At 49.9% G+C, this 8,954-nt stretch overlaps 1 long non-coding RNA gene across 1 annotated transcript; it reads left to right on the forward strand.

The window, feature by feature from the left end:
* The first annotated feature begins 8,254 nt into the window (after positions 1–8,254).
* LOC146718819 (uncharacterized) lies at positions 8,255–8,748 on the forward strand. Its single transcript, XR_014919043.1, has 2 exons — positions 8,255–8,480; positions 8,566–8,748. It is a non-coding gene; the product is annotated as an uncharacterized LOC146718819 (long non-coding RNA).
* The last annotated feature ends 206 nt before the right edge of the window (positions 8,749–8,954 follow it).

The raw sequence follows: 8,954 nt of genomic DNA on the forward strand, positions 1-8,954 counted from the left end.
ATTCCATTTGTTTGTGGCACACGTTTTGTCCAATTATAACCCTGGAGTTGCTCTCTGAGACTGAGTAAGAATACTTAAAAATCAGAATTGAAATGGTTAAATATGCTGATAGATTTCATGTCAAGTCCAGTGAAGTGCAGGATTTGCTGTTCTCAGAATTATACTGCCATACAGTAGGCTTTAAATTTGCTTGCAGCTGGCATGAAAGGGTTCAGAGAATCTTTAAAAACACAGATACCCTCTTGCTATCTGTGCAGTGAGGTCTGATGGATCTTCCAGGAATAATGCCAGTATTTTCCAGAGAATTGGTCACAGTATGTGGTGGTTTTGTATGTATGTGTTATCTCAAAGATAACCTGCTCTGTGGAAGAAAAGTGTGACGCATGAGTTACCACAGCAATATAATGCACACTGTTGTAACCCTGTAAATCTGAGTTACTCCACTCAGGCCCAAATACTGCTTAGTCGTAGTAGTAATGTTGATGTGGGTTTTTTTTCAGCATGTTTCATGTGAAATATTTAGGCTGCACTTTCGTGCACATTATCAAGATAAACATTTGACATTTTTGACAAGCTTTCATTTTTTAAAAACATTGGAGCAAATATATGTGCAGTTAAGCAGTGCAAATAATTATTATACGCCACGACAATATATTATGATATAATTAATGGTCAAAAACGACATTAAACAACGTACCCAACAAAACAAGCTGATTCCAATGCAGCAATTTATCAGCCTGAAAACAAAATAAATACACGATGAAGAGGACCTGCACTACTGCTTTTGTTTTATCATTACTGTTTAGAAGTCGTATCATTCATGCTTACTAGTTGGCATGTACAGTAAATATTCATGTGGTTGTACTGAAGTCCATATACAAAGACAGAGAGTGGTGACATCTCTGAGTTAGTGGGCAGAGATTAATGCAAGGATTTGCTTGAGAGAGAACATGTCTGGAATGGTGATAAAGGTGCTGCTCCTGCTCTGGGACAGCAAGGAATTGATGCAAATTCAATATGATAATAGAGGACCTGGGAAGAAGAGCAGAGGAGGCACGAAGATGCGTCAGCACCTTTGGTCTGGGTTTAGTTAAATATAAGTCAATAGTTATTTTACTGTTTCAGCTACAAGAGTTCATCTTTTAGATTCAGAGGCTAATGATTCATGCGAGATGCTCAGTCAGTAATACAGTGCACAAAATATTGTTCATAAAAAGTCACGCACATTCGTAGCTGTCTAACAGACTAAAACACAGTGGACAGCACAGCACTTAATAAAAGATGAATCGTTTGCACAACACACATACTATTTCAATACTTTGGTTCATCTGTACCACTAAACCAACGCTCGAAAGAGTCTTTGTGGTTTATACTGTAGTACATTTTTCCTTCTTTGTCCATTATATTCTGCACACCAATTTCCAGTTAATTGTAGGTGTCCCAGCCGCATGGTCACAGGCTTTGTAGACCTGACTGACCATGAGTGTTGGTAATTAGTATTGTTCTGCACAGAGGTTTGTGCTTTGTGAAATATAGTAATGTAACACAGACACATTGAAATTGGCCACTTGCTCCTATGTGGGACTACAGCATTATTTGCAGCTCTTAGGCATTTTTACAAGCTGTGTATTTAACATGTAAAATGTTATGTGTCACATATATAACATTTTGTTCTGTTTAATGTATGCATTTAAAAAGCCAACCAATAAAAATACCTTTCTTTTTCCCAAGTGCAAACTGAATGATACCTCTGGCCACACAGACAGCATCGCTAAGTGAGAAGAAAGGCAAAAATGCAGCACCTGCCTTCATTTCATTGTGACACATCTATTGGCGCATTGAAGGTGGTGAGACAGAGAGCTCTCGCAGAAAAAAGCAGAGCTGCCTGACAAAAACCCACAAAAACCCACAAAAAACAACCCCCAAAACAAAACAGCCAAACCTAGCCCAGTTGGTACAATCCAAATGCAAAGGTGATATTTACACCTATCCTCTGAAGGGCAACAGCAAACAGCATAAAACTACTGGACAGCACATATACCTAATACATGTAGAGTTGCTTTGAGTGCTTAGATAGAATAGAAAAGCACCATACTGTCATGGTCCGGGTGTGTGCCAGTGTGTCTCCCTCCGAGCCGGCGTCTCCACCCCGGGGAGGGGCCTCAGTGTTTTTGCTGATCGCTTACACCTGTGGGTAATTTAGCCGGGGACTCTTAAGGCCAGCGTACTCAATCTCTCTTCGCCAGATTCTCTGCTAACATCAGTCAGTGCAGGCCACCACCATCATACCCTATTTATTTTGTGAATCACCTTGCCTCACTGTATGTTTGTTTTTTGTGCGCCTCTCTCTCAGTTACACCCAACTGTCAACCCCTGTCGAAGAGCACCTATTTGGATGCTGGACCATCTGGCAGTCCCACAGGCTATACCCGAATTACCTACCTGCCTCTCTGCCTCCACGCCAGGAGTTTTTTGGATTTCACACCCAGACTACTCACCCCTCTACGTCATCTTCGACCTCCTTTGGCAAGTACGCAGTACGAAGAAGGATTCTGAACCAGCAACATATTCATATGTCTCCTTATCCGTATCTGAACATCTGCACTCTGTTACAGTGACCCCGACCTTTTCCTGGATCGAATGTGACTTGCTTTCCAGTCCAATCCCCGGAATAGCTGTCCTCTCTGACCCGGACCAGATCATTACTTAGTTTCAGTGGTGGAACGTCGTACTTGTCCACTCTCACCTTTTTGTTTATGCATCTCCACCTACATCAGCTTTTCGTGATGCTACGTCCCCGGAGCCCGAACCATTTTCAGGGGATCCAGGGAGTTGTAGCGGTTTTTTGCTTCAGGTCGACCTAGTTTTCGGTCGTTCTCCACGCACATTTGTTGCAGATTCTAATAAGATATCTTATTTGGTGGGTAAACTGCGTAATCGTGCGCTTAAGTGGGCGGAGGCGTATCTATCGAAGAATCCTTTGGTTACTTGTTCTTATGAGGTGTTTTTGGGGGAATTCCAGAAAACGTTTGCGCATCCCATTTCTGAGGGTAGTTCTGCGCAGAGGCTGCGGGTTCCTAGTGTGGACGGATCATAAGAACTTGACGTACCTACGCGGTGCGAAGAGGTTGAATGCACGTCAAGCTCGTTGGTCGCTGTTTTTCGCACGTTTTAACTTTTCCATTTCCTATCGCCCGGGTTCCAGCAACACCAAACCGGATGCCCTCTCTCGGCAGTTTGGCTCTGACACGGATCCGGCGGAGTTTTCCACCATTCTTCCGGCCGGCTGTACGGTGGGAGCTGTTACCTGGGAGGTGGAGGACGCCATCAACCGGGGCCTCCGGACGGAACCGGATCCGGGCACGGGACCGACCAACCGGCGTTTTGTCCCCGCGGCTGCTCGCTCCAAGGTACTGGAATGGGTGCATGCTTCGAGGTTTGCGTGTCACCCGGGCAGGGGCAGGACGGCTTCTTTAGTTAAGAGACATTTTTGGTGGGCCACTCTGGACAAAGATGTTCGTGAATATGTGGCTGCGTGCCCGGTGTGTGCCAGGTGTAAGTCGCGTACTCACCGTCCTGCTGGGCTGTTGCAGCCGTTGTCTACGCCTCATCGCCCTTGGTCCCACATCGCCCTGGATTTTGTTACGGGACTTCCGGTTTCGGCTGGGAAGACCACTATCCTCTCGGTCGTGGATCGGTTTTCTTTTTTTTTTTTCTTTTTTTTTTTTTTTTCTAAATGACATCAGAAACAGCAGTATGCGACATTACGTGATGGCAGAGCTTCAGTTCATCCTTTGTCATTTTTTTTTTTTTTTTTTTTTTTTAATAAATAGGACAGGGGGAATGAATGAGAGAGAGAGGGGGAGAGAAAGAAAGAAAACCAAAGGGGAGAAGAGACGGTGAGAAGGGGGGGGAAGAGAGAGAAAAAAAAAACTCCTGGGTCACCTGTATGGAGAATAAAAAAACAAACAAACAAACAAAAACAAACAGAGGACACAGCAAACAACAAAGAGCAACATAATAATAGAGAAAACAAAGCACCATCACAATAAACTAGCTAGTCATAGATATCAGTATTTACTAAGTAAAAAACGATATTGTGCAGCACGCAAGATAGACAGCGCACAGTGTGCTTTGAGGCAGCAGCCAAGAAAGCTTTAGTCCGCGTCTGTGAATACCCATGTGTGCATACCTGTGTGGATCAGCATGCTTGCATTCCAAAGGTTTCTCCATGTAATGATCTGCTAGGGAGTGTGGGGGGGCCACAGCCCCGTCCTCCAGGGTATGAAGCAGGTATGGAGGAGATCAAAACTCCAGACATCCAGAGGCCCCCAGAACACAAGAGACCATGGAAGACCAACAGAGGGGCAGCCGCGCCACTGTCCCAGTAAGAGCTGAGGAGAGTCCCAGATGAGGGCTCGCCCAGCAGCCGCGGAGCAGAAGTCAGGGGGAGTTGCAGTGACGCGCCCGTGAGCTCCGCCGGCCCCCAGCTGTGCCTGAGTGACCGAGCCCTAGGCCGAGAGGCCGGGGGCACCCCACCTCCAAAGGGGCCCGAGCGAGCCCCAGGCCCCAGGCCCCGACAAGCGGCCGCCAAGGAGTGAGCCGGTGTGCACCCGGACGCCCACCCCCAGACATAAAGAACCACCAACACACCGACACCTGAGGGAGTCCGCCACCGGCAGGGGAAGTGGTGGTGGGTGGAGATAGGCCTCCAAACCTTGGAGGGCCTGAGGTGTCCCCAGAGAGGTGGCGTCTGATACCCAACCTGACATATAGACACAGACATACAGGCACACACAGACACAAACATCCATTCCCACCCTCATGCCCTCATATGCACTCACTCCACACTCAACCAACGTGGAGACAGACATAAAGAGACGCTGTACACACAATCACACTCCCCAAGCGTACTCTACAAACCGGGTCTAGGTACCCTTGCCCCTGGAGGGGGGAATTGCACCCAGACCCAGGTGGTGTTACCCTTTTCCCTGCGGTGGGGAGAGGCAGACCACCCCGACTCCGCAGCAGCAGGGAGGCCCCACACCCCAGACCGCAGTCGGACGGCCAACTCCTCCTACTAGCCCTCCCGCTCCAGCAGGCCGCAGAGAATGGGGGTGGGAGAAGACTCCAAACCTCCCTCCACCCGCTCATTGTAGTGTTGATGCATGTGTGTTCTAAGGTGCAATTAAAACCCAGGAGGGCATGGAGCTACCTGCCAAGGAGCAGCAGGTAAGCGCATAGTCCCTCCTGCTAACCCTCAATGACTAAGTGTATTTAAAATTGAGAGGTGGGCAACGACGTCAGGGGTGAGGTATACACCCTGATGGTGATTTGGACTCCGTGATTGTGCCCACCCCCAAGATCCTATATGTATGTGTAATGAGAGTGTGAATAATGTGAATGTCTAAGTTGTGGGATAAAATTGAGGCAGAGGCAGCCAGAAGGGGACAGAGGGGGGGTAGCCTCCTCTGCACCCTGGTGACATACCCCCACTCCAAGGCCCTGCATGTGTGGGTGGTTGTGGAGGAGCGGGAAGAGGGAGGCAGCTGGAGATGGGGAGGGAAGGAAGGGAGGGGCAGGTAACCCCTCCCTGGGGCCAGCTCCCCCGCTGACCCCAGTAGGCACTCCCACCCTCCGCGACCCGCCAGGGAAGGGGGGCCCAGGCCCATCAGACCGGGGCCCAGTGCAGTAGCGCCCCCCGGCTCCACAGAGCCCTGGACAGTCCACCCAACCCCACCACAGAGAAAACTGCACCCACCCCACCAACCACACATCTTCCAGACTACATAAGACGATAAACGCCCAGGCTGAGATCTTCCTCCACCTCTCCTGTATCTCCCCCTCCTGCAGAGAGTTCCTGAGAGAAGAAAGCTCCTGCAAGATGTGACCATCCCCCCCACCAGTTGAAGAGCCCCCCAGGCGGCTCGATGCACCGGCGGCACCCTGCTCCAGGGCCGGGCCCCCATGCACCCACCCGCCCACAACCCCGGCAGCACACCAACCAGGACCCGAGCCCCCGAGGCCCGGCCCGGGCCCCAGCCCAGAGACGGAGCGCCCCCAAAACCTCACGCCCATCCCGGACCCACCCAGGGGCAGCCAGGTTGCCAGGTCAGTAACCCACGTCCGTCAGCACAGACCCTCCCCTAGCCCCGCTGCACGCAGCCGCGAGGAAACAGTCACCTGAGAGCCAACAGAGCCCTCAACCGGACGTGACCGCTACCCTGGGTTGAGCCCCCCAAGGAAGATGCCTCCGGGGAACCCCCCGACGCCCTAAGCCTGTCCCTACCCCCTCACCAATCACAACAGTGAAGGCGGGACCAAACTATGACCCCCCACCCCCACTAGGTGATGGAGCTGATAAAAGGGGCCCAGAGCAATTGATCTAATGTGGTGGCAGAGGCTGTGTCAAGACTAATGTAATCTAATAGATAATTTCTATATTGGTTAGAATTAAGATTATTTTTATTTTTCCAGTTCATGAGGACTGTTTTCTTGGCTATGCATAGGGCAGTGAAGATCATATGGGCTATATTCTTTTCTGAAGTGACATTATCTAAGCTGCCCAACAAACACACTAAGGGGGAGGTTGGAATGTTACATTTCAGACACTTTGATAAGTCTTCACATATCTCGCGCCAAAACTTTTGCACTGGTGGACAGAACCAAAGAGCGTGGATGTAATTGTCTGGTGTATTGCCTTGACAGTGTGAGCAGTTGTTGGAAGATGTAAAGCCCATCTTGAACATCCGATGACCTGTATAGTGCACTCTATGAAGTATTTTGTATTGTATTAATTGCAGACTGGGATTTTTAATTAATTTAAAAGTTTTTAAGCAAATCTGAGACCAGAAGTTTTGGTCTAGGTTGACTGATAAATCTGCTTCCCACTTTGCAGTAGGAAGGGATATTGATTCATCTAATTTAGAAAGTGTTCTGTATATTTTAGATAATAATTTGGGGGATTTAAGAGTAAGAAAATGTGCCGCACTTAGTGGTGTTTGTAATTCAACTTGACTGAGGTTAAATTTGGATCGGTTTTCTAAGGCTGCCCATTTCGTGGCATTGGAGAAGTTGCCCACTGCGGCTGAGACGTCTACGTTGTTGTTGGACCATGTTTTTCGGCTTCATGGCATTCCTGTGGAGATAGTTTCGGACAGGGGTCCGCAGTTCTCGTCTCAAGTTTGGGGTTCTTTTTGCGCTGCTTTGGGGGCCAGGCCTTGTCTGAGCTCTGGTTACCATCCTCAGACGAACGGCCAGACGGAACGTTTAAATCAGGAGCTTGAGGCCGCGCTCCGCTGTGTGACCTGTCATAACCCTGCGACTTGGGCCTCATATCTGCCGTGGGTGGAATATGCCCACAACTCCTTGGTTTCGTCTGCTACTGGGTTGTCACCGTTCGAGGCCTCTTATCAGCCGCCCCTGTTTCCGGAGGAGGAGGCTGATCTTGCTGTCCCCTCGGTCCAGCATCATCTGCAGCGCTGCCGTCGAGTCTGGTCTCGTACGCGGGAGGCGCTGTTGCGTGCTGTGGCTCGCCAACGTTGCTGTGCCGACCGTCGCCGGTCTCCTGCGCCCGTTTATTCACCGGGACAGAAGGTGTGGCTCGCCGCGAAGGACATCCCTCTCAGGGCATCCTCCCGCAAGTTGTCTCCTTGTTACATCGGCCCCTATTCTGTGGACAGGGTCCTCAGCCCCACGGCTGTCAAGCTCCGTTTGCCTGCTGCCTTGCGGATTCACCCGGTCTTTCACGTTTCTCAGGTGAAGCCGGTGGTGTCTAGTCGTCTGTGCCCGCCTCCGGTGCCCCCACCTCCCACCCGGCTCATTGACGGGCACCCTGCGTTCTCTGTCCGGCGCATTCTGGGTGTGCGGCGGCGGGGTAGGGGGCTGCAGTTTTTGGTGGACTGGGAGGGTTATGGGCCGGAGGAGCGTTCTTGGGTTCCTCGTTCTTTGATGTTTGACTCTGTGATGGTTTCTGATTTTCTTAGGTCACGTCGTGGGGCGGGTGCTGGTCGGCCGCCAGGTGGCGTCCCTTGAGGGGGGGGTACTGTCATGGTCCGGGTGTGTGCCAGTGTGTCTCCCTCCGAGCCGGCGTCTCCACCCCGGGGAGGGGCCTCAGTGTTTTTGCTGATCGCTTACACCTGTGGGTAATTTAGCCGGGGACTCTTAAGGCCAGCGTACTCAATCTCTCTTCTCCAGATTCTCTGCTAACATCAGTCAGTGCAGGCCACCACCATCATACCCTATTTATTTTGTGAATCACCTTGCCTCACTGTATGTTTGTTTTTTGTGCGCCTCTCTCTCAGTTACACCCAACTGTCAACCCCTGTCGAAGAGCACCTATTTGGATGCTGGACCATCTGGCAGTCCCACAGGCTATACCCGAATTACCTACCTGCCTCTCTGCCTCCACGCCAGGAGTTTTTTGGATTTCACACCCGGACTACTCACCCCTCTACGTCATCTTCGACCTCCTTTGGCAAGTACGCAGTACGAAGAAGGATTCTGAACCAGCAACATATTCATATGTCTCCTTATCCGTATCTGAACATCTGCACTCTGTTACAGTGACCCCGACCTTTTCCTGGATCGAATGTGACTTGCTTTCCAGTCCAATCCCCGGAATAGCTGTCCTCTCTGACCCGGACCAGATCATTACTTAGTTTCAGTGGTGGAACGTCGTACTTGTCCACTCTCACCTTTTTGTTTATGAATATTTTTGGAAACATTAAACATTATTTTTAAAATCTACTTACGAGCTGTTCGGCATCCTGCGTTTGAGTCCTGTCACTCGTCCAAAACGGTCTCGGCCGTAACACATACAAAAACTAGTCCATTTATTATTTAGTAGGGCTGCCACAATTAGTCGACTAGTCACGATTACGTCGACTATCAAAATGTGCCCTTCATTTCCCCAGATTTGAAAGATGGGTCGGGTGTGTACTTCGTGGTCCAAC

This window comes from Copadichromis virginalis, linkage group LG1, assembly GCF_057382275.1.
Source record: "Copadichromis virginalis isolate Kocher_CV1m ecotype Utaka linkage group LG1, C_Virginalis_male_GT1.1, whole genome shotgun sequence".
Classification (NCBI taxonomy): Eukaryota; Metazoa; Chordata; class Actinopteri; order Cichliformes; family Cichlidae; genus Copadichromis; species Copadichromis virginalis.